Raw genomic sequence first — 27,462 nt, 5'->3', positions numbered from 1 at the left:
AATTGAAGAACAGTTCGTCAATCAGTTCCTGGGATATACAACAAGAGCAGAGTAATCTGTTGGTGTCCATAATCTCGATTCGAGATTGGAGGTAAAATTTATAATTGTTATTTAATTTTTACACACACAATTTAATCGTAATGTTTTGATACCCATTATGGAATCGTTCCATATAAAATTTTTAAACTTCCGCTGCACCGGGTATCAATCCTGATTGATCTGATCGCCGTTCTCCAACATTCAAGTCGAGCCGGAGTGGTTTATTGCGATCAAAGAAGCACAGAAGTCTGATACGAGCATTCAAGTTTCAGTAGAGAAAGTCAGATCTGGGCATCAGTCTGAATTCCAGGTTAGAGATGACGTTTTGTTTGTGAATAACCGTATTGTTGTGCCCGATATTTTGGAGTTGAGACAGCGTATTCTCCGAGAGGCTCATTGCAGTCGGTTCAGTGTTCACCCTGGAGGTCGTAGGATGTACAACGATCTGAAGAACCAGTTCTGTGAAGGGGATCGGTTAACTCGTGCCCGAAAACGCAGCGGAAATATAAAAATTTTTAATAAAAGAAATCCGAGCACTTAGTATTCAAATATTAAACAACCATAGGGTGTTTAGAATTTTACCTATCAATCTCAAGGATTGATTTATGGCTCCAACCAAGTTGATAAACAACTAGACTCTTGAAAAATGGTAGACTCAATCTACAAGCTTCCAAGAGCACTCCTTGCTCAAAATGGATTCAACTCTTCGAGCCTCCGAATTAGGTCCACGACTAGACGATCTAAATCCACTCTAAATATGCACTAGAATATTTAGAGGATTTTTCATTGAGATTTTCTTTTCCTTCTCCCACAAAAATGAAAGAAAATTTTGGAGGAAAACTTTTTGGAGAGTGTTCGGCCACTATGGTTGAATTGGAATGGAATATTGTGTGTTATATGTATATATTATTCATAATAATATATTAATGGTTAAGGATTTAATGGGTACAATTAAACATGCATGGAAAGTTGCAAGACATGCATGGAAAATTGCAAACCATCTTACAACCCTTCAAATTCCATACACACACATATATATATCATATATATATATATACACGCCTATATATATATACATATATAAATATATATATTCAAATGTCATTTGAACTTATTTTTAATTAATTATTAAACCTAAACCCATTTAAGTTTAATCAATTAATTAAATTTAACTTGAACCCATTCAAGTCCACTAGTATCAATAATTATACAACACTATATTAATTTGAGCTCTACTAGACTCAATAGTGTTTAATTAATTCAACACTTGAATTAATTTAATTATTTGTACATTAAAATGTCTACTAGTGTTAAATTAATTCAACACTTGAATTAATTAACTAAGTTCAAAATAATAGTTTAGAAAATCACCATTTTCATAAACTAATTATTTTAAGTCAACTTTTAATCTTGGAACACATTCACAAATTAAAAGTTACTTATTCCATTCATTCTCCAATTTAGAAGTCAAACTTATAATTTATTTTACTTATAAACTCCTTTATAAGTTGTTCAACACATTGAACTTATTTTAATCTCAACGGGATCTAAAAAGCTAGTACTTGTGTGACCCTCAATGGTTCACTGATACAACTAGCAGTGGGTTCACATCTCCATGTGATTCAGGATCAACAAGTCCCTTATATGAGCATATCCTAGATAGCTCCATTCTTATTAATCAACACATTGACAATAAGAACGTCAGAAAACTCAAGTCTGATAGTACCCAACCAGTCATGTAAACATCTAGCAGCATTGCTTACATGACTCCTTAGGTATCAAATGATAGTGCCTGCAAGAACCAATCAATTATGGTTAGCATACAGTACGGTCCCTTCAACTCATATATCCCGACCGATTCGACAACCATTGGTTTATCGAGAGTTGTCATTGAATCGATAACTATGTGTCATGCCGTAGTTGCATCGAAAGTGTAATTCAAGAAACTCCTTTCTTAATTACCACTTACTCTGATCAAAGATTTCAAGCTACGTATGCATGATATAACATAGGATATCCATACCCGTAGGTAAGCGGTGAATCCCCGACTACAATTCATTGACTCCTATATGTTTCGTCACAACACCCAACATTGCCACCTGATGACCCCAGATGAGTCGGTAAACAAGTCAAAGTGAAGCACTAGCATATAGAGTCTCCATGTTGTCCCGGGTTATAGGACTAATGGTGTACAACCATAAACTAGGACTTCTCCACTCGATAAGTGAGAACCACTTGGAAAATCCTTTAGGGAGGATTGTTCAGTGCACTCTACAAGGAGCACCTATTTGCATGCTTGGACATCTCCATGTCTCCTACCAATGAAACATGGTACTCACATCGCAAATACTAGTCTCAAGCTCGAGCGGCCTTTATCCTTCTTTATGGCGGCTGAATCGACTAGGAACAGTTTAGAATATACAGTATTCCAAATATGAGTTTCATGATAGTCATCACATGACCATCTCATATTCTTTCTACTATTTGTATATTCAAGGGCTTTATCTATGCAGCTTGCATGGGTATAAAGATAAAGATGTGCCAAATTAAATAATGTCAAATATTATTAAAATAAAGATTGTCATACAAGAGTTCTCTCAAGGACCATCGGCCAACACATTGGCTCGACGGGCACCTACTCTAACAATCTCCCACTTTCACTAGAGCCAACTACCCATATTCTTCAAACCCATTGATTCGCGATGCTTTTCGAACAAAGGTCCTGGTAAAGGCTTAGTTAGTGGATCAGCAACATTATCTGCGGAGGCGACTCTGTCTAACAAGACATCTCCTCGTTCCACAATTTCCCGGATGATGTGGTATTTTCTCAGTACATGTTTGGATTTCTGATGAGACCTTGGTTCTTTTGCCTGAGCAACTGCACCAGTGTTGTCGCAGTACACTGGGACTGGATCAACTCCATTAGGAATAACGCCCAACTCTTGGACGAAATTCCTAATCCAAACAGCTTCCTTTGCAGCATCGGATGCAGCAATATATTCTGCCTCAGTGGTTGAATCCGCAGTGCTATTTTGCTTGGAACTCTTCCAACAAACAGCAGCACCATTGAGCATGAATATAAAACCGGAAGTTGACTTCGAATCATCAACATCGCTTTGGAAGCTAGAGTCGGTATAGCCTTCCAATTTTAGTTCTCCACCCCCATAAACCAAGAACATATTCTTAGTCTTTCTCAAATACTTGAGAATGTCTTTCACAGCTTTCCAGTGTGGAAGACCAGGGTTCGATTGATATCTACTTGTAACACTAAGTGCAAAGGCCACGTCAGGACGTGTAGATATCATCGCATACATGATACTACCAATTGCAGATGCATATGGAATGCGTGTCATCGTCTCTATCTCTGCATCATTTTTGGGAGACATGGACTTGGATAGAGACACGCCATGACACATTGGTAGATGTCCTCTTTTAGACTCATCCATCGAGAACCTCTTCACGATGGTATCAATGTATGTGGACTGGGTGAGACCAAGCAATCTTTTCGATCTATCCCGATAGATTTGTATTCCCAATACAAAAGTGCTACAACTTAAATTGTAATTCACCCAAGTGTAGGTTGTCTGCAAGTAATATACTCGTGAGTACGAGATCGATCCACGGAGAGGATGTTGTAAGTTTAATTTTAGCAATAATATATTATAGATGAAAATATTATTATAAAACTTCAAATACACAAATTATAAAATTGTCAAGGTTTCAAAGGTTCATTGTTGGTTTATTTAAGATTGTTTAATAAAAATAAATAAAAGAAACTAAAATAAGAATAAACATAAAAGAACAATGAAATATTTAAACAAGTATATCATATAATATAGTTCCCACTATATTAATATCAGTCGATATTTAATACATGGTACCCATAATATATATAAATGCATAAATATAAATTGACATAAAAGTAAATGTTAGATCAAATCACAATATTTCATTTAGAACAACCGGCAGAGCCACGCTATCGTCAAAATAAAATATATGACTTTATGTTAGATGCGAGAAAGTAAATGTTAGTTGCGGAAAAGTAAATGTTAGTTGCGATAAAGTAAAAGTTAGATGCGAGAAAGTAAATGTTAGTTGCGGAAAAGTAAATGTTAGTTGCGATAAAGTAAAAGTTAGATGCGAGAAAGTAAATGTTAGTTCAAATCACAATATATTATTTAGAACAACCGACAGTGTCACGCTATCGTCTAAATAATATATATGACTTTATTATAAATAGATACATATATTTATAGTATATAATTATTGTAGTCTTTATTGTATCATATTTGACAACAAATCAAGGTAACCACATTCAAGGTACCAAGCATTTGATGTAAATAGATAACAACAAATCATCCAAAATTATACCTACAAATAAAGATCAATTAGTAAAAATAAAAATAGAAAAGAAAAGAATATACAAAATATAAACAATCTTACTTGACCAACAATGAAACCTTTTTACCTTGACATAAATAGATTTAGCTTTCCATGAACATGAAACTCAAGAATAAAGATAAAAGAAATTTCATACTTGAACTTGAGAAACTTGCACACTCAAACTTTTATTCTCACACACACAATATTTATTTTACAAATGAAGAATTTTCTACACTCTTGCACACTACAAAGCTTATACAACACATCTATTTATAGGCCAAATGAGAGCAAGAGTCCAAGGCTCATTAAATGTGAAATAGTAAAGTTGGTGGGTGTTTGTCTCCTTGAATGTCAATACCATGACCCAACTTTAATTGGCATGTTTGATGCCTTAGACCACCGATTCAGCCTTTCTTTTCAACATATAACACGTAGGATATTTTGTGTAGATGTGTTTGGACAACTCATTCACCCCTTTTGGATAAAATATGAAATACTTATGATATTTTTACTCCAAGCTGGTCATAGTAAAAGTAAATCTATCTCCATTTTGATGTTTGATTATTTTGATCATCTTAATGAAGTTTTTGGAATTTCTTGTCTTCTACAAAGTTGAAGATGCCTCTTTTGTGATTCTACGGGTTTTGAGATTACTCCATTATGACTTCTGTAGCTTGAGTAATTTTATTTTTACCAAACCTGCGCAAACCGTAAAATACAACATTTTAGTAAAACATTTAAATATAAACACATAACACTAAAATAATACAACTTCATAATTTTAATTAAACTTAAATTTTAAAACACACTTTTTAACATATAAATAATTACAAATTTTAAGTTTCATCACACCCCCAAACCGGCTAATTACTAGTCCCTTAGTAATAAAATATCATAAAATATCATAAAATCACAAGTTAGATTTTTATTCCTTAATATATATATTCAAATTTGCAAACTTTGAAATTTTAAAAACACACTTGTGAGGAGATCATATGTTTATTTATAAATCTCATTATCAACCAATATATTAATATGTAATTGGATGGGCTATACATATATATTTCACACAATATCAAAATATTAAATATATATAATTTTTTTTTACATAAATATTTTCTAAAAACTTTGAGAATAATATAATTAAAAGGATAATAGAAATCATTTTCATAACATGTATATCATCAGGAATATTAATGTAAAAGTCTCAACTTCATATTCTCTCGGGTTAAAGTATTTCATATATAGCTGTTTTTCACTCATGGAGTTGGAAGAAAATTATACACTCTTTGAAAATGGCTAGTAAAGCAGACAATCAAATAACCTAATATTGAAAATAAGATAGGATGATTTACAAAGAATAAACCCATTTTTTTTTGTTTTTTTTTTTTTTGTTTTTTTGTTTTGTTTTTTTTGTTTTTTTGTTTTGTTTTTTTTGTTTTTTTTTTTTTTTTTGCTTGGCTGCAAAATTGTTTTTACATAATCAAATACCTCCAATAAACTTTGAAAATGTAACATTTTTTTTTTCAAAGTTTATTTATTTTTTTATTTTTTATGAGGTAAATCTATTACATTAATAATTATAGTAGAGATATTAATACTCTACATCTTTACAATCAAACTTCAAACAACTTTGCAGCCAATTTTCATTTTTCTTTTTTTTTTTTCTTTTTTTTTTTGAAAATGGGTTTAATCTAGTAATCAACCATTTCTTAATAATCAATAAAAGCTTATAAGTTGTTTTCTCAATTCTTACCCCTCACTCACAAAATTTATGTGAGTAACTATTGCACTTTTACAAATTAATTCCCTCAATTATACATGTTATTATTTATTCAATCAATATCACTTTAATTATATACTCATAAAAGTTTTAGAAAATATGTATTTCAAAACACACAATTATATATTATTTATAACTTATATCCCATCAATTATATATTTTCTATTAAATTGATAAAAAGAAGAATAAATAGACATCTATACAAAAAGACTTCATTTTCTTAGTAGTTTGCAATTTAAATATATACGGAATATTAAAATCTAATCTATTGTGATAAGATGATAAATAAAAACTAATGCGTGTCAGGAGTTTTTGACTCCTTACTCTGCCATTGAAAAAAAAAATAAATATTATTATAGAAATATAAATATTTTTTTAAATTTTAAATTTTTTTTTTTTTTAAAGAAAAATAAAGAGTACATGATGAAAGAGATATCACCTGGAATTATTGAAGATGAGGAACAAACACAAACCATTTTATGACATGTTGAATCAATGATCCAGTTTTCTTTTCTTACTGGTTGGTTGAGACCAATTGATCTTTGTTATAGCTGAATCAGGTTGATGAACAAAAGCTTGGAGATTATCAATTAATTGGTCTTCATTCGAAGCAGAGATGAGCATCCTTCGTGAATTTTCTGAAATAAAATTTTGTTCCACGGCTACATCGAGAAAAGTCAACAAACCATCATAATAGTTATTGATATTCAACAAGCCAACAGGTTTATTATGGATATTAAGTTGTGCCCAAGAAACAACATGAAAAATTTCTTCTAAAGTACCAAAACCACCAGGTAAGGCAATAAAAGCATCAGAATTTTCTATCATTTTAGTTATTCTCTCGTACATTGATGAAACTTTCAACTCTTCCCCAACCGTAACACCTGTAATATTTCCTTCAGCTAAAACTGTAGGAATAATACCCAAAACCTGACTACCTCCAAGATGAGCTGCTGTTGAAATAGATCCCATTAACCCAATATTGCCTCCTCCGTAAACCAAGTGAATTTTTCTCTCTGCTAACTTTTTTCCAAGATTAATTGCTGCATCAACAAATATTTCATTCTTTCCAGTATTAGAACCACAAAAGACACAAATATTTTTCAATTTTTGTGAAGAAGATCCTGTCATGTTTTTTTCTTTTCTTTTAAAAAATATAGAGAGAGTTGAGTGATTTTATAAGAAAAACAAGGAATAAGACAGAAATAGGAATACAGATGTGAACAAAATGATGAAAATAGTAAAAAAAAATAATATATAATAATAACATGCATGCGTATAAACAGTGATGTGATTGTGGCTCACAGTGTTCCTTCAATATTTATGAGTCGAGGGTTGGCTTACCATCCAATTTTCTTATAAATTGGCAAATAGGGTCTTTTTTAGTCAGATTCCCAAGACCATCACCATGACGCTGCGCTTGGAATAGTTTTCATAAACGGAGAAGTTGACCTTGTACATCTCCAATAGAATGCGTCTCAAGAGTCAATGAGATATCATCCAATGACTCTTTACTCAGCCCATTCTTAATGAAATCAATTTTATCTTCTCTATTTGTGGAAACATATCCCAAAGATCTGCATTGTCTATTACAAGTCCATCTGGCACAATTATGACAAACATCTAACCTTTTAGCCCTTCTTTTCTTCGCATAGGTACTTTTTCCTAGTCCAGACATATTTCGAACAAGTAAGAATTTTGGAACTTCACCACCTAATCGAACCTTGGCTTCAATTATAAGACGAATATCCTCCGGGATTCCTTTTTGCATAAGCATTCTCAATCTTTCACATCTGCCTTCATAAATCATTCTCAGAACTTTTTTAGAAACAGATGGAAAATATTTACCAAGTTTTTTAATAGCTTCATCCATAATATATATTTATATATATATATATTCAATTATTTTGGGAAATTGAAATAAAACCGACTGAAAGTAGTCACGGAGTACCGTTATCCGCCACTTAACCGGGAAGTGAACTCAATTCTGCAAAAATAAAATAAAAATATAAGTAACAATTAAGTTGGATCATATAAAGGCATAAACTCTTCATTAAGAACTTCATTTTCTATAAACGGTTTAAGTCTTTGCCCATTAACTTTAAATACATTATTATTTTTAGGATTTTCAACATCAACAGCACCATGAGGATAGACAAATTTAACAATAAATGGTCCAGACCATCGCGATCTAAGTTTTCCTGGAAACAAATGCAAGCGAGAATTATAAAGTAAAATTTTTTGTCCGATTTCAAAAGATTTTCTCATAATATTTTTATCATGAAATGCTTTTGTTTTATCTTTATAAATCTTTGCATTTTCATATGCATCATTTCTTAATTCTTCTAGTTCATTTAATTGCAATTTTCTTGATTTAGATGCATCATCTAAATTAGTATTAAACACTTTAATTGCCCAATAAGCTTTATGTTCAATTTCAACAGGTAAATGACAATGCTTTCCAAAAACTAATCTATATGGTGACATCCCCAATGATGTTTTAAATGCAGTTCTATATGCCCATAATGCATCACTTAATCTTAAAGACCAATCTTTTCGATTTGGATTGACTGTTTTTTCCAAAATTTGTTTTATTTCTTTATTTGCAAGTTCAACCTGACCATTCGTTTGAGGGTGATATGGAGTAGAAACTTTATGTGTAATACCATATTTTCTTAACAACGAAGAAAATGATTTATTTATAAAATGACTTCCCTCATCACTTATTATAGCTCTAGGTATTCCAAATCGACTAAAAATATTTTCTTTCAAAAATTTTATCACAACTTTATGATCATTAGTTCTACATGCAATTGCTTCAATCCATTTTGAAACATAATCGACAGCTACTAAAATATAAGTGAATCCAAAAGATAATGGAAATGGACCCATAAAATCTATTCCCCAACTGTCAAATATTTCAATAATCATGATTGGATTTAAAGGCATCATGTTTCGTTTTGAAATTGAACCCATTTTCTGACAATTTTCACAAGATTTGCAAAATGAATGTGTATCTTTGAATAAAGAAGGCCAATAAAATCCACATTGAAAGATTTTTGCAGCTGTTTTCTTTGACGAAAAATGACCTCCACATGCCTCAGAATGACAAAATTTAATGACACTACTTACCTCATTGTCGGGTATGCATTGTCGAAAAATTTGATCAGGACAATACTTAAACAAATAAGGATCATCCCAATAAAATTTTTTGACCTCTTTCAAGAATTTATTTTTATCTTGTGAACTTCAATGAGAAGGCATTTTATTTGTCACAAGAAAATTTACAATATTAGCAAACCAAGGCATAGTAGTAGCATAAAATAGTTGATCATCCGGAAAATTTTCATTTATTGGTATTTCATTTTGAGATGATTCAAAAATTATTCTTGATAAATGATCGGCTACTACATTTTCTTTTCCTTTTTTATCTTTTATTACAAGATCAAATTCTTGTAACAACAAAATCCATCTTATTAATCTCGGCTTAGCATCTTGTTTATTTGATAAATATTTTATGGCAGAATGATCAGTGTAAACAATAGTAGTAGAACCAATTAAATAGGATCGAAATTTATCTAATGCAAACACTACTGAAAGTAATTCTTTTTCAGTTGTTGAATAATTGATTTGATCACTATTTAAGGTTCTACTTGCATAATAGATCACATAAGGTTTACCTTCTTTTCTTTGTCCTAACACAGTTCCTACAACATAATCACTTGCATCACACATTAATTCAAATGGTAAAGACCAATCAGGAGGTTGTAAAATAGGTGATGTAGTTAAAAGATTAATTATCTTTTTAAAAGCAGTTTCACATTCTTGAGTCCATTCAAATTGTGCATCTTTTGTTAAAAGATTTGAAATTGGTTTCGATATTATGCTAAATTTTTTTATAAATCTTCTATAAAATCCCGCATGACCCAAAAATGATCGAATTTCTTTGATCGTGTTTGGTGATGGTAAATTAGCAATAACATCAACCTTAGCTTTATCAACTTCAATTCCTTTTTCAGATATGACATGCCCTAACACAATTCCGGATTTAACCATGTAGTGACATTTTTCCCAATTTAAAACAAGATTTTTTTCTTCACATCTTTTTAAAACTTCTTCCAAATTTTTAAGACAGTTTTCAAATGAGTTTCCAAAAACAGTTATATCATCCATAAAAACTTCCACAAATTCTTCAATCATGTCACTAAAAATACTTAGCATGCATCTTTGAAAAGTAGCCGGGGCATTACATAAACCAAATGTCATTCTTTTAAAAGCAAAAGTTCCGAACGGACAAGTGAAAGTAGTTTTTTCTTGATCTTCTAATGATATTGGTATTTGATAATACCCCGAATACCCATCAAGAAAACAATAATAAGGATTACCTGCCACTTTCTCTAAAATTTGATCTAAAAATGGTAACGGAAAGTGATCTTTTCTAGTTGCATCATTTAATTTTCTATAATCAATGCACATACGCCAACTAGATGGAATCCTAGCTTGTAATAATTCTCCCTTTTCATTTTTTATAACAGTGATGCCTGATTTTTTTGGTACTACTTGTGTTGGACTTACCCATTTACTATCCGAGATTGGATAAATAATTCCGGCATCTAATAGTTTTAAAACTTCATTTTTAACAACTTCTTTCATGTGTGGATTTAATCTTCTTTGTGGTTGTTGATACGTTTTAGCATTTTCTTCCAAGTGAATTCTATGTGTGCAGATTAAAGGATTTATACCTTTTATATCTTGCAAAGTCCATCCAATTGCATTTTTGTGTTTTTTAAGTAGTGTTATTACATCTTCTTCTTGTTTTGGTAAGAGGGTAGAAGATATTACAATAGGATATGTTTGATTTTCACCAAGAAAAGCATATTTTAGTTCTATTGGCAAGGGTTTTAATTCAAGTTTTGGATGATTATTTTCTTTTACTTCTTCAAGTTCATTAATTTCTTCAAATAACTTTGATTTAAAAACATTTTTTGAATCAAAACTTTCCACTAAACAAACTTCAGATTGTTGATTTAAATTTTCTTGGTGTATATTTTCTTCCACAATTGTTTCTATTTCATTATCATCTTCATCTTCATTAATACTTGGTTGTTTACATAAATTGATCACATTAAGTTCTAAAGTCATATTTCCAAAAGACAATTTCATTATTCCATTTCGACAATTAATTAAAGCATTTGAAGTTGCTAGAAATGGACGTCCCAATATTACTGGAATTTCGTTATGTACTTCTATTGGTTGTGTATCCAAGACAATAAAATCCACAGGATATATGAATTTATCGACTTGAACTAACACATCTTCTAAGATACCTCTAGGTATTTTGATCGACCTATCGGCTAGTAAAAGAGTAACAGATGTAGGTTTTAAATCTCCCAACTTAAGCTTTTCATAAACTGAATAAGGAATTAAATTCACACTTGCTCCCAAATCTAACAAAGCTTTTTTAATTTTATTCTTTCCAATAATACATGAAATTGTTGGACAACCGGGATCTTTATATTTCAAGGTAGAATTATTTTGAATAATAGAACTTACTTGCTCCGTTAAGAATGCTTTCTTCTTTACATGCAATTGTCTTTTTACAGTACATAAATCTTTTAAAAACTTTGCATAAGAAGGCACTTGTTTAATAGCATCTAATAATGGAATATTTATTTTTACTTGTTTAAAAACTTCATAAATATCAGAATCATTTTTTTGTTTTTTATTATTAACTAATGCATGAGGGAAAGGAACATGTTTATTTGACTCACATATTATTTCAGATAATTTATCATCAACTTTCTTAATCTTAGGACTCAAAGTATCATCTTTCTCGAAAGTATCAAGATTTTCATCCTTACTCTTTGAGTTTGACTGATCTTTGTTTTCATCACTATATGGATCATTAACTATTTTACCACTTCTAAGAGTAATAACAGATTTTACTTGATCAAATTTTTCTTGATTTTGATTTTTAGGATTAGGTTGTGGTTGAGATGGAAATTTTCCTTTTTCATGAATATTAAGTGCAGATGCAAATTTTGCAAGAGTTTCTTTCAAATCATTCATAGATTGAATGTTTTGAATATTGATAGACTCTTGCTTTTGAATGTATGCATGAATTTCATCTTCAAAATTTTTTCTTGGAGGTGGGATATAAGGAGCATAACCTTGATGATTTTTGTTATTTTGAAAAGGTTGTTGTGAAGGTTGTGCATTATTATCGTTCCTCCAACTAAAATTGGGATGATTTCTCCAACCAGGATTGTATGTTTGTGAAAAAGGATCTAATGTTGGTTTTTTAAAATTGTTAACATAATTGGCTTGTTCATGGAGACATTCTTTAAATGAAGGCAAAGTAGGACAATTTTTTGTAAGATGATCATGTGTGTCACATATATGACAAACAATTTCTTGAACACTTTTTAATTGATCACTCTTTTTCATTTCTAATGACTCGATTTTTCTTGCTAAAGATGCAAGTTTAGCTTGAACATCTACATCATCTTTAAGATGATAAATACCACCCCCATTTGTTGAATTATTGGTTTTACTTGGTGGTTCAATTGAGCCTATATTATCCCAATTTTGAGCATTTTCTACTAATGACTCCAAATATTCCATAGCTTCATTTGGGTTTTTATCTTCAAAAGTTTCATTACACATGAATTCTATCATTTGCCTATCTTTAGGTATTAAACCTTCATAAAAGTGAGAAACTATTCTCCATATTTCAAAACCATGATGTGGGCATGTATTAAGTAACTCTTTATATCTATCCCAACATTGATAAAATGTTTCCCCTTGTTTTGAGAAAAAGTTGTAATTTGTCTTTTAAAAGAGTTTGTTCTATGGGAAGGAAAAAACTTTTTTAGAAATTATTGTTGCATTTCTTCCCATGATCTTATTGAACTTGATCTCAAATTTTGCAACCATGTTTTAGCTTTATCTTTTAAGGAAAAAGGGAAAAGCTTTAATCGAACAGTATCCATGCTACAATTTTGATCATTATAAGTGTTGCAAACCTCCTCAAATTCTCTTAAATGCAAATATGGATTTTCAGAATCTAAGCCATGAAAATTTGGTAAAAGTTGAATGACTTGTGGCTTAAAATTGAAATTAGATACATCAGGAGGAAAAACTAAACAAGATGGTGTACTAGTTCTTATTGGATTCATATGGTGCCTAAGTGTTCTTGGTTGTTCATGTTCTTGATGATGATTATTATTATTATTATCATCTTGATTATTAGAATTATCGTCCATGTTTAAAATATTTTCAGTTACTCGAACAAGTCTACCACTTTGTTTACGACTCCAAACAATCATACAATTAAAAACAACATACTATTTACATAATAACAAAATTAAACTTAATTTATACCTCCCCGGCAACGGCGCCAAAAACTTGCTACAACTTAAATTGTAATTCACCCAAGTGTAGGTTGTCTGCAAGTAATATACTCGTGAGTACGAGATCGATCCACGGAGAGGATGTTGTAAGTTTAATTTTAGCAATAATATATTATAGATGAAAATATTATTATAAAACTTCAAATACACAAATTATAAAATTGTCAAGGTTTCAAAGGTTCATTGTTGGTTTATTTAAGATTGTTTAATAAAAATAAATAAAAGAAACTAAAATAAGAATAAACATAAAAGAACAATGAAATATTTAAACAAGTATATCATATAATATAGTTCCCACTATATTAATATCAGTCGATATTTAATACATGGTACCCATAATATATATATAAATGCATAAATATAAATTGACATAAAAGTAAATGTTAGATCAAATCACAATATTTCATTTAGAACAACCGGCAGAGCCACGCTATCGTCAAAATAAAATATATGACTTTATGTTAGATGCGAGAAAGTAAATGTTAGTTGCGGAAAAGTAAATGTTAGTTGCGATAAAGTAAAAGTTAGATGCGAGAAAGTAAATGTTAGTTGCGGAAAAGTAAATGTTAGTTGCGATAAAGTAAAAGTTAGATGCGAGAAAGTAAATGTTAGTTCAAATCACAATATATTATTTAGAACAACCGACAGTGTCACGCTATCGTCTAAATAATATATATGACTTTATTATAAATAGATACATATATTTATAGTATATAATTATTGTAGTCTTTATTGTATCATATTTGACAACAAATCAAGGTAACCACATTCAAGGTACCAAGCATTTGATGTAAATAGATAACAACAAATCATCCAAAATTATACCTACAAATAAAGATCAATTAGTAAAAATAAAAATAGAAAAGAAAAGAATATACAAAATATAAACAATCTTACTTGACCAACAATGAAACCTTTTCACCTTGACATAAATAGATTTAGCTTTCCATGAACATGAAACTCAAGAATAAAGATAAAAGAAATTTCATACTTGAACTTGAGAAACTTGCACATTCAAACTTTTATTCTCACACACACAATATTTATTTTACAAATGAAGAATTCTCTACACTCTTGCACACTACAAAGCTTATACAACACATCTATTTATAGGCCAAATGAGAGCAAGAGTCCATGTAGTGACCCTTACCCGGATCACCTACTAAACAGAACTTAGGCATGCAATTAACTTAATAAAACAGATATCAGAATAAAACTGCGGAAACCAATAACATTATACAATCCCAAGTAAAGGAATCTGTAATTATCCAATATTATACAACCAAATCGAATAGCTGTATAAACCCAAACAACAGTAATAAAACCTAGACGAAGCTCCAGCTGGCCAACCACTGACTAGCCCCTCCTGGATCCACCCTCCTCGTCCAATCGCAAACCTGCCCCATGGAATAGGGTGTCCAGAAAATACAGAGTACGAGACGTGAGCATAAAACGCTCAGTGCGAGAGTATGAGTATACATGCATGCAAAGTGAACTCCCTATAGACTCGAGGTCAAGGATCAGATAACAGAGACAGACCGGGCCCTGGTATGTAGCACGCTGTGCCGTCGCTTCAGGAGGTGGCTCCCATACCGAGATAATCGTGGATACGCCGGACCCAAATCGATGGAAGTCCATCCACTAACAGGATAGGGTACAACCCTACTACAGACATCTCGAAGGAGATACAGCAAGATGCAAATGAATGCAGCATAATATCATGGCATATAAATCATGCAGTCACATAATACATGCATACTCAGTCAGGATATCTCGAACAGTACTTCCGTACCTCAAAACAGTGCAAGCTCTACCAACTCTAGGTCCACGCCTATAGTCTGCTCTACACTGCCAAATGATACTACTATCATTAAAGTGCTCTAAAAGCCTTAACTAAGCTATTGCATACTCCTAAATATTTATAGGAAGCAAAAGCTATACCTTCGTCCGTCGTTAGCCCTTTGATGTCGATGCCTCCAGAACTTGGGCACAACTCCGCTACGACTACTGAACGCCTCGCCGACCTCCGGACCAAGCCTAAAAAGACTAGAACAGCTCCAAAAGGACTGGAAAGGAAAGGAGAACTCGGAATTGGCAAAGAGAAATGAAGCCTCGGCCTTCTATTTATAGACAACGATCGGAGCCTCCGATCCTCGATCGGAACGTCCGATCCTGCCATCGGAGCTTCCGAAGATCCTTATCTGCCACGTGTCAAAATATCATTTGTTGACTTCGGATAGGGGTGATCGGAGCTTCCGGTCCTGATCGGAGCTTCCGATCCAATCACACGTCATGCCTGACGTAATAACATCGGTGCCTCCGATCGCTCATCGGAGCTTCCGATCCTGTTCGGAGCTTCCGATCGTGCCTTCGGAGCTTCCGATCCGTCCGATACCTAATTCAATTAATTAGCATTAATCCTTTAATTACTCAATTAGGGCACGGGCTACTACATTCTCCCCCACTTAAGATATTTCGTCCTCGAAAACAGATCTTAAGTACCGAATGCAAAATACAGAAATCAGAAACATTCTTTATTCAATGAAACGTTTACAGAGTTTGCAACTGAATACAACTTAAAGAATGAAATCAAAACAACTCAGGATGGTCTTTACGCATCCTGTCCTCAAGCTCCCAAGTAGCTTCCTCAGTGCCTCGGCGCTGCCACTGAACTAAAACCAAAGGAATGACTTTGTTCCGTAAAACCTTATCCTTATAATCCAGGATACGAAGAGGTTTCTCAACATAAGTCAAATCCTTGTCTACCTGAACCTCAGACCACTGCAGAATATGAGATTCATCCGCCACATACCTTCTCAACAGAGATACGTGGAACACGTCGTGAATACTGGATAGATGCGGTGGCAAAGCTAGTCGATAAGCCAAATCGCCAATGCTCTCCAAGATCTCAAACGGACCGATAAATCTGGGAGACAACTTGCCCTTAAGGCCAAATCTGAGAATCTTGCGGAAAGGTGACACTCTCAGAAAAACTTTCTCCCCGACCTCGAACTGCAAGGGCCTATGCTTGATATTAACATAGCTGGCCTGACGATCCTGTGCAGTCTTAATCCGTTTCTTGATCTGATCAACAATGTCTATCGCCTGCTGGATAAACTCCGGTCCTTCAGCCTATCTCTCCCCCACTTCTTTCTAGAAGAGTGGAGTACGACAATGTCGCCCATACAACGCTTCAAAAGGTGCCATCCCAATACTAGTGTGATAGCTGTTGTTGTAAGCGAACTCGATCAACGGCAAATGATCCTGCAAGGCTGAACCAAAATCCATGACGCACGCTCTAAGCATATCCTCTAACGTACGGATAGTGCGCTCTGACTGACCATCAGTCTCCGGATGATAGGTTGTACTCAAACTGAGAGTAGTACCCATCGCACGCTGAACACTCCCCCAGAATCTAGAAGTAAACCTGGGGTCCCGATCGCTGACAATGCTCACAGGCACTCCATGAAGTCGGACGATCTCCTGAATGTACATCCGTGCCATGCGATCCACAGAGTACTCTCGGCTATAGGCAATGAAATGCGCTGACTTGGTGAGTCGGTCCACCACCACCCAGATAGCATCATAGTTCTTCGGGGATACCGGCAAATAGGTCACAAAGTCCATAGTGATAAACTCCCATTTCCATTCAGGAATAGGCAGACTGTGAAGCAATCCTCCAGGTCGTCGGTGCTCTGCCTTGACCTGTTGACACACCAAGCATCTCGAAACAAACTGATAAACACTGCGTTTCATTCCCTTCCACCAGAAACGAGTACGTAGATCATTGTACATCTTGTTGCTCCCAGGATGAATACTCAACTTAGTGCGATGTGCCTGAGACAAAATCTCCTCTCGCAACTCTTCATCCTGTGGAATCACAAGCCTACCAGACAAACACAGAAAGCCATCTGACTGATAATGAAATCCAGACGAGCTACCCTCGTTAGCTAGACGAGCTAAACGCTGGGTCTTTGAATCAGACATCTGAGCATCTCGGATCCGCGAGTACAAAGCTGGCTCAGATAGTATCGCAAACATCTGGATACTCTGCATACCTTTCTTATGCTTGAAGGTAAAACCTGAAGTACAACAGTCACTGATCGCACTAGACATCGAACAAGTCTGAAGTGCGGATAGTCGCACCTTGCGACTCAAAGCATCAGCGGTGAGATTAGCAGCTCTCGGATGGTACTTAATCTCGCAATCATAGTCCTTAAGCAAGTCCATCCAACGTCTCTGTCTCATGTTCAATTCTGCCTGAGTGAACAAATACTTGAGACTCTTATGGTCGGTGAAGATCTCAAATTTCTCGCCATAAAGATAATGACGCCAGATCTTCAAAGCGAACACAATGGCTGCCAATTCCAAATCATGGACTGGGTAGTTGTCCTCGTGAAGCTTCAGCTGTCTAGAAGCGTATGCGATCACATGCCCATTCTGAGTCAGGACACAACCTAACCCCTGAAGAGAAGCATCCGTGTAAACTACATACCCTCCAGATCCTGACGGTAATGCCAACACCGGCGCAGAAGTCAACCGCCGTCGAAGCTCACGGAAATTCTCCTTGCACTCGGAGGACCACTCGAAATCCACACCCTTGCGGGTAAGCTGCATCAACGGTCGAGCTAACTGAGAGAAGTTCAGAATGAAGCGACGATAATACCCTGCTAGACCCAGAAAACTACGGATCTCAGCAACTGTCGTCGGACGCGACCAATTAAGTACCGCTTCAATCTTGCTTGGATCAACAGAAATTCCCTTCCTGAATATGATATGGCCAAGAAAGACCACTCTATCCATCCAGAACTCACACTTGCTCAGCTTGGCGTACAACTACTCATCTCGAAGAGTCTGCAGTACCAACCGCAAGTGAGAAACATGCTCTTCCGTATTACGCGAATACACCAAGATGTCGTCAATGAAGACCACGACAAACTTGTCCAAATACTCCCTGAAGACGCGGTTCATCAAATCCATGAATATAGCCGGCGCATTAGTCAAACCAAATGGCATCACTAGGAACTCGTAATGCCCATAGCGAGTACGGAATGCAGTCTTGGCTACGTCCTGATCACGGACTCTCAACTAATGATACCCAGATCTCAAGTCAATCTTGGAGTAAACTGACGTGCCATGCAGCTGATCGAACAAGTCATCAATACGAGGCAACGGATACTTGTTCTTCACAGTGACTCGGTTCAGCTGCCGATAGTCAATGCACAGCCGCATCGACCCATCCTTCTTCTTCACGAAGAGAACAGGAGCTAGCCAAGGAGATACACTAGGACGAATGTACCCCTTGTCCAAAAGATCCTGTAGCTGATTCTTCAACTCACGCATCTCTGACGGAGCCAAACGATACGGTGCTCTAGAAATAGGCGAAGTACCCGGCATCAACTCTATGCCAAACTCGACTTCCCTAGCAGGAGGAAAACCCGGAATCTCATCAGGAAACACATCTGGAAATTCATCCACAACAGGAATGCTCTCTATCCCAATACTCTCAGCGGACAAATCAACTGCATAGATAAGGTAGCCTTCCCCGCTAGACTCCAGAGCTCGACAGGCTCTCAAAGCTGATACCAAAGGCATCGGGGGTCGCGCTCCCTCACCATAGAAAAACCAACTCTCACTCCCTTCCGGATGAAAGCGTACTAATTTCTGATAGCAGTCCACTGAAGCTCGATAGGTAGTCAGCACATCTATTCCCAGAATGCAATCAAAGTCGTCCATCGCCAGGACCATGAGATTCGCTAACAGAATGTTCCCTTCGAACTCTAAAGGGCAACCCATCACTAGACGCTTGGCCAAAGCAGATTGGCCCGTCGGAGTAGAAACAGACATTACTACGTCTAGTGCAATGCATGGTAACTTATGCCTCTTAACAAAACGTGCAGAAATGAAGGAATGAGATGCACCAGTGTCAATAAGTACAAGAGCAGGTATACCATAAAGCATAAATGTACCTGCGATGACTTTCTCATTCTCCTCCACAGCCTGATCATGTCTTAGGGCAAACACCTGGCCAGAAGCTCGTGGCCTCAAATGAGAACTCCCAGCAGACTGTCCCTGCGACCTCTGCTGAACGGTGGCCTGAGAACCCGATCCTGAACCAGATCCAGAACCGCCTCCCCCAGACTGTGGACAATCCCTCCGGATATGACCAGTCTCTCCACAACGGAAACAAGCTCCAGAAGCTCTGCGGCACTTGTCGGATGGATGGTTCTTCCCACAGTGATCACACTTGTCCTTCTTACCATAACGGACAATACCTCCAGAACCAGAGGAAGAAGAAGATCCAGACTTCTTGAAAGTTTGGGCACGGGGACCCAAAGAACTAGCAGGCCTCGACTGAGGAAAAGACCTGTTCCGCCGAATGCTGTCCTCTGCCTGATGACAACGGCTCACCAAACCCTCGTAGGACATGTCGTCGCCAACCGCCACACGGTCATGGATCTCAGGGTTAAGGCCCTGAAGGAACAGATTATACTTCATCTCTGAGCTATCAGCAATCTCGGGGCAATAGGATAGCAGATCAAAGAACCTCTGCTGATACTCATCGATAGACATGGCTCCCTGTCGCAGACTCAATAGCTCGCCTGCCTTCGACTGACGGAGTGCAGGAGTAAAAATACCGCTTTTGGAAAGCTGTGCGGAACTCGGCCCAGGTGGCCACTCCTCTCGCAGCAACAAAAAGTGCAGAAGTAAACCTCCACCACCTGCGCGCACGCCCATCCAGAAGATAGCCAAGGGTCTCCACCTTCTGCTCCTCGGTGCATTGGAAAGTCTGAAAAGTCGTCTCCATGCGGTCTAACCAGTTCTCCGCATCCTCCGGAGACTCACCTCCAACTAGGGGCTTAGGACCCATAGCTAAGAATCGACGCACAGTGAAACGCTCGTCGTCATGGTGACGATGACGCCGATCTCGACGAGGCTCCAGGTCGGCATCACCCCAACGCCCACCAACACTGCCATGAGAACTCTGGTCGTCACGATTTGACATCTACAAAAATACCTCAAGATGAGACTAAATCCCAAGAAATCTTTTGCATGCTCTGATACCATAAATGTAGTGACCCTTACCCGGATCACCTACTAAACAGAACTTAGGCATGCAATTAACTTAATAAAACAGATATCAGAATAAAACTGTGGAAACCAATAACATTATACAATCCCAAGTAAAGGAATCTGTAATTATCCAATATTATACAACCAAATCGAATAGCTGTATAAACCCAAACAACAGTAATAAAACCTAGACGAAGCTCCAGCTGGCCAACCACTGACTAGCCCCTCCTGGATCCACCCTCCTCGTCCAATCGCAAACCTGCCCCATGGAATAGGGTGTCCAGAAAATACAGAGTACGAGACGTGAGCATAAAATGCTCAGTGCGAGAGTATGAGTATACATGCATGCAAAGTGAACTCCCTATAGACTCGAGGTCAAGGATCAGATAACAGAGACAGACCGGGCCCTGGTATGTAGCACGCTGTGCCGTCGCTTCAGGAGGTGGCTCCCATACCGAGATAATCGTGGATACGCCGGACCCAAATCGATGGAAGTCCATCCACTAACAGGATAGGGTACAACCCTACTACACACATCTCGAAGGAGATACAGCAAGATGCAAATGAATGCAGCATAATATCATGGCATATAAATCATGCAGTCACATAATACATGCATACTCAGTCAGGATATCTCGAACAGTACTTCCGTACCTCAAAACAGTGCAAGCTCTACCAACTCTAGGTCCACGCCTATAGTCTGCTCTACACTGCCAAATGATACTACTATCATTAAAGTGCTCTAAAAGCCTTAACTAAGCTATTGCATACTCCTAAATATTTATAGGAAGCAAAAGCTATACCTTCGTCCGTCGTTAGCCCTTTGATGTCGATGCCTCCAGAACTTGGGCACAACTCCGCTACGACTACCGAACGCCTCGCCGACCTCCGGACCAAGCCTAAGAAGACTAGAACAGCTCCAAAAGGACTAGAAAGGAAAGGAGAACTCGGAATTGGCAAAGAGAAATGAAGCCTCGGCCTTCTATTTATAGACAACGATCGGAGCCTCCGATCCTCGATCGGAACGTCCGATCCTGCCATCGGAGCTTCCGAAGATCCTTATCTGCCACGTGTCAAAATATCATTTGTTGACTTCGGATAGGGGTGATCGGAGCTTTCGGTCCTGATCGGAGCTTCCGATCCAACCACACGTCATGCCTAACGTAATAACATCGGTGCCTCCGATCGCTCATCGGAGCTTCCGATCCTGTTCGGAGCTTCCGATCGTGCCTTCGGAGCTTCCGATCCGTCCGATACCTAATTCAATTAATTAGCATTAATCCTTTAATTACTCAATTAGGGCACGGGCTACTACAGTCCAAGGCTCATTAAATGTGAAATAGTAAAGTTGGTGGGTGCTTGTCTCCTTGAATGTCAATTGTTGGAAAACTGGCGAGTTCCCAGACCAATTACGATTGATACCCGGTGCAGCGGAAGTTTAAAAATTTTTCATGGAACGTTTCCATGGTGTGGGTATCAACCATACATCGATTGAATTACGTGTGTGTAAAATTTAAATAACAATTAAATAAATTTTACCTCAAATCTCGCAACGAGATTAATGGACACCAACAGAACAATTCTGCTCTTGTTGTCTCTCCCTGGAACCGATGAACGCCTTCAATCAGGTCCACGAACAGAGGTTTAATCCCTCTGATAGATTGCACTAGAAAATCTATCAGAAGTTTTCTGCGAAGAGAATACACGAATTTGATTCGTTATTCCTTACTGCGATTCAAAATCACAGACCGGAATTTCTCTCGGGCAGAGCAAGGAGGGGGCGGCCGAAATATGTTTGAGAGAGAGGGTAGGGTTTTCGAAAATTGCTCTCAAAATAATGACCTGTCGTGTGTAATTTCTGTACTGAAATAACTTATTTATAATGCAGGCCACTAACACCTTAGGGCCCATTAGTCATAAGCTGGGGCCCGACAAGCAAAGCCCACTCGTTCAGAAATTAATATAAAATTCATCGTGACTCCGATTGATGAAACGATTTCACCAATGTGCACAGAAACCATTTCTGCACGTTTTAAAGTCAAAATAAATTTTCCTGAATCCGAATTCAGTGGTTTCCAAAAATGTCCATCCCTATGTCATTTTAGGAAATCCTACTCCCTTACTCTTATTTAAGAAGTCCAACTCCTTAGTTCATTAAATTTAACTCTTTAAATTTAACTATCTCAACGGGGATTAAAACTCCATTACACTGTGTGACCCTCAATGGTTCAGGGATACAGCTAGCCGTGGGCTCACAACTCCTTGTGACTCGGAACAACACTTTCCGACTTGCCCAACGAATCATGGTAAAGCGCCTAGCAACATCGCCCCATGATTCCCTAGGTATCACTGATAGTGCCTACAAGAACCAGTAGATTTTGGTTAGCGTACAGTACGGTCCCTTCATCCATATATCCCGATCGAATCAACAACCATTGGTATATCGAGAGTCGCTCAAGATTCGATAACTATGCAATGCATCTTGAAGATCAAATTAGTGACATCGCATGTGCTACTAAGAAACCATTTCTTAAATCACATCAAGTACTCTGGCCAGAGATTTGTCACACTAATATCTCCTCAGATCGCATAGGATATCCACACTCGCAAGTATGTGGTGAATCCTTGACAACAATGCATTGACTCCTATATGTGTCGTAACTGTACCCAATCTCGACACCTGATGACCCCCTCAGAGTCGGTAAACGAGTCAAAGCACAGTACTAGCATATAGAGTCTCCATGATGTTTCAAGTCGTAAGGACTAATGGTGTACAACCAAAACCGCGGACTTTATCCACTCGATAAGTGATAACCACTTGGAAAGTCCGGATAGGGTAGTTCGACTATTCATCCTATGAATATCCATTTGCATGCTTCGAACATCTCCATGTTCCCTACCAATGAAACGTGGTACTCCGCATCGCAAATGCTAGTCTCAAACTCGAGCGATCCTTATCCTTATTATCGGACGGCTCAATCGACTAGGAACGGTTTTAGAATATACAGTGACTATAAGATGTATTTCATGATAGACATCTCCATGTTCTACCACATCTTACATACACTATAGTATATTCAAGGTCTTTATCAAAACAACAATAGTATATCACAATATAACAATATGAAGTAATATAAAGTCATTGCCATAAAAGTGTAAATAATATTAAACAAAAGATTGTTTATACAAAGAGTCAACAAAGCCCATAGCCACACAGTTGGCTCACTGGGCACCCACTCTTACAATCTCCCACTTGCCCTATAGCCAACTAGTCATACTATGTAGACCCATTGCTTCGCGATGTTTGTCAAACAATGGTCCTGGCAAAGGCTTAGTAAGTGGATCAGCGATATTGTCTGCAGAGGCCACTCGTTCGACACTGATGTCTCCTCTTTCCACAATCTCCCGGATTATGTGGTATTTCCTCAGTACGTGTTTGGATCTTTGATGAGACCTTGGTTCCTTTGCTTGAGCAACGGCACCCGTGTTGTCGCAGTACACCGGGACTGGACCAACAAATTCAGGAATGACGCCCAACTCTTGGACGAAATTCCTCATCCAAACGGCCTCTTTAGCAGCAGCTGATGCTGCAATGTATTCAGCCTCAGTGGTGGAATCCGCTGTGGTGTCCTGCTTGGAACTCTTCCAAGAGACAGCACCACCATTGAGCATGAACACAAATCCAGAGGTTGACTTCGAGTCATCCACATCACTTTGGAAGCTAGAGTCGGTATAGCCTTCCAGTTTGAGTTCTCGTCCTCCATAAACCATGAACATATTCTTAGTCCTTCGCAAGTACTTAAGAATGTCCTTCACGGCTTTCCAATGTATCTGACCAGGATTAGACTGATATCTGCTCGTGACACTCAGAGCAAATGCTACATCCGGTCTGGTAGATATCATCCCATACATGATACTACCTATAGCTGACGCATATGGTACATGTGTCATATTCTCTATCTCTGCATCAGTCTTGGGACACATAGACTTGGATAGAGAAACTCCATGACACATGGGTAGATGTCCTCTCTTGGACCCATCCATTGAAAACCGTTTCAATATGGTATCGATGTAGGTTGATTGAGTGAGTCCTATCATTCTCTTAGATCTATCCCTATAGATCTGTATCCCAAGAATGTAGGATGCCTCACCCAAATCCTTCATCGAAAATCTACCTGATAACCATATCTTTGTTGACTGCAACATCCCTACATCATTCCCAATGAGTAGGATGTCATCAACATAAAGTACTAAGAATGTCACCGCATCCTTAACTACTTTCTTGTACACGCAAGGTTCCTCCGGGTTCTTGATGAAACCAAAGTCTTTAATTGTTTCATCAAATTTCTGGTTCCAACTTCTTGATGCTTGTTTTAGACCATAAATTGATCTCTGAAGCTTGCATACCTTATGCTCGCTTCCCATGGATGTGTACCCCTCAGGCTGCTTCATATAGATTTCTTCCTTAATGTCTCCATTAAGAAAAGCAGTCTTCACATCCATTTGCCATATCTCATAGTCATACCATGCAGCTATGGCAATAAGGATTCTTATGGACTTGAACATTGCAACTGGTGAAAAGGTTTCGTCATAGTCAACTCCTTGCCTTTGAGTATAACCTTTAGCCACCAATCGCGCCTTGTAGGTCAATACCTTACCATCAGGCCCAAGCTTTCTTTTGTAGATCCATTTACACCCTATTGGAACAATTCCATCGGGAGGATCCACTAAAGTCCAGACTTGGTTAGTATGCATCGAATCCAATTCTGACTGCATAGCTTCAAGCCATAAATTCGAATCCGCATCAGAAATTGCTTCCTTGAAGCTTCTTGGATCACATCCAATGTCGGGTTCATCTTGACCCTCTTCAAGAAGAAGACCATATCGAACTGGAGGTCTAGAAGTCCTCTCGGATCTTCTAGGTGCAGGCGTGTCCAGCAATGGTTCCTGAGGTGTGGGATCGTTATTTTGTATTTCGGGTTCTTCTCGAACTTCTTCGAGTTCCATCATCTCGCCTTTCTTATCCAATAAGAACTCCTTCTCCAAGAAGGTGGCATTCCGTGAAACAAACACCTTTGTTTCAGCAGGATAATAGAAATAATATCCGATTGAATTCTTCGGATACCCCACAAAATAACACAAGCTGGATCGACTATCCAACTTATCTCCCACTGTCCGCTTCACGTAAGCAGGACATCCCCAAATCCTCAAGTACGAATACTTAGGAGCTTTGCCATTCCATAACTCGTATGGTGTTTTGTCCACTGCTTTAGTGTGGACGTTGTTCAACAACAATACCGCCGTTTCAAGCGCATAGCCCCAAACGAAGGTGGAAGCTCAGTGAAGCTCATCATAGATCGAACCATGTCCAACAAAGTTCGATTACGACGCTCCGATACACCATTAAGCTGTGGTGTCATAGGAGGAGTCCACTGAGAGAGAATCCCATTCTCTTTTAGATAGTCCAAAAACTCGGTACTCAAGTATTCTCCACCTCGATCCGATCGAAGTGCCTTAATACTTTTACCTAGCTTGTTTTCTACTTCAGCCTTGAATTCTTTGAACTTTTCAAATGCTTCAGACTTATATTTCATTAAATATAAATACCCATACCTCGAATAATCATCAGTAAAGGTAATGAAGTAGGTGTGACCATGTTGAGTCCCTACTCTAAATGGACCACAAACATCTGTATGGATCAAATCCAACAGATTTTGACTACGTTCAGGCTTCCCCTTAAAAGGAGATTTAGTCATTTTCCCTTTTAGGCAGGATTCACAAGTAGGTAGAGAGTTAATATCAGACATATCAAACATGCCCTCTCCCACTAGCTTGTTCATCCTCCTTGAGGAAATATGACCTAGTCTAGCGTGCCAAAGGTTTGCCGGGTTTTGACTATCGATTTTCCTTTTGTTTGTTGTCGCCGGTTTGTCAATACAATTTACTGGAACGTCTTTTAGTTTTAAATTGTATAGATCGTTTTCAAGTTGTCCATTTCCAATTAAACATTCATTCTTGTAAATATTGCAAATCCCATTCACAAAATTACAAGAATAACCATCTCTATCAAGCATAGAAATAGAAATAATGTTTTTAATTAAATCTGGCACAAATAAAACATCTCTCAACAATAATTTAAAACCATTATGCAAAATCAAACAAACATCTCCAATGGCCGTAGCTTCAACTCTGGAACCATTCCCGAGCCTCAGCTGGGTCTCACCCATTCTAAGCCTGCGACTTCTTGTCATCACCTGCAAATCATTGCAAATGTGAGATCCACATCCGGTATCCAATACCCAAGAAGTTGTATTAAGTGACATGTTTATTTCGATATAGAACATACCCTTTGCAGTTCCCAACTGCTCAAGATACTCCTTGCAGTTGCGCTTCCAATGACCCGGCTTCTTGCAGTAATGGCAAACATCCTTGGATTTTCCATCGTTTGAAGCCTTTGTCTTTTGCTTCTTCTCGGGTTCCACTTTCTTGGGTGGGGCAGAACGTTTCTTGCCCTTCATACTTGGCCCCTTCTTAGCAGAAGATGAGGAGCCCACCAAGAAAGCTGGCTTATCCTTCTTAAGTGTGGATTCATATGTAACGAGCATATTGACCATCTCTTCAAGGGTGGCCTCTATCTTGTTCATATTAAAATTTATCACGAATCCATCAAATGAAGAAGGAAGAGATAGAAGCAGCAAGTCCACATTGAGTTCATGCTCCAACACCAAATCAAGGGTCGCTAACTTCTGTATGAGCCAAATCACTCGTACC

At 37.2% G+C, this 27,462-nt stretch overlaps 1 non-coding gene across 1 annotated transcript; it reads left to right on the top strand.

The window, feature by feature from the left end:
* Positions 1–12,941: 12,941 nt before the first annotated feature.
* Positions 12,942–13,051, top strand: LOC140894226 (small nucleolar RNA R71). Its single transcript, XR_012153770.1, has one exon. It is a non-coding gene; the product is annotated as a small nucleolar RNA R71 (small nucleolar RNA).
* The last annotated feature ends 14,411 nt before the right edge of the window (positions 13,052–27,462 follow it).

The sequence above is a fragment of the Henckelia pumila genome, chromosome 3 (assembly GCF_033568475.1).
Source record: "Henckelia pumila isolate YLH828 chromosome 3, ASM3356847v2, whole genome shotgun sequence".
In the NCBI taxonomy this organism is placed as follows: domain Eukaryota; kingdom Viridiplantae; phylum Streptophyta; class Magnoliopsida; order Lamiales; family Gesneriaceae; genus Henckelia; species Henckelia pumila.
The sequence above is the reverse complement of the archived record's forward strand: the minus strand, read 5'-3'. Positions and strand labels throughout refer to the sequence as shown.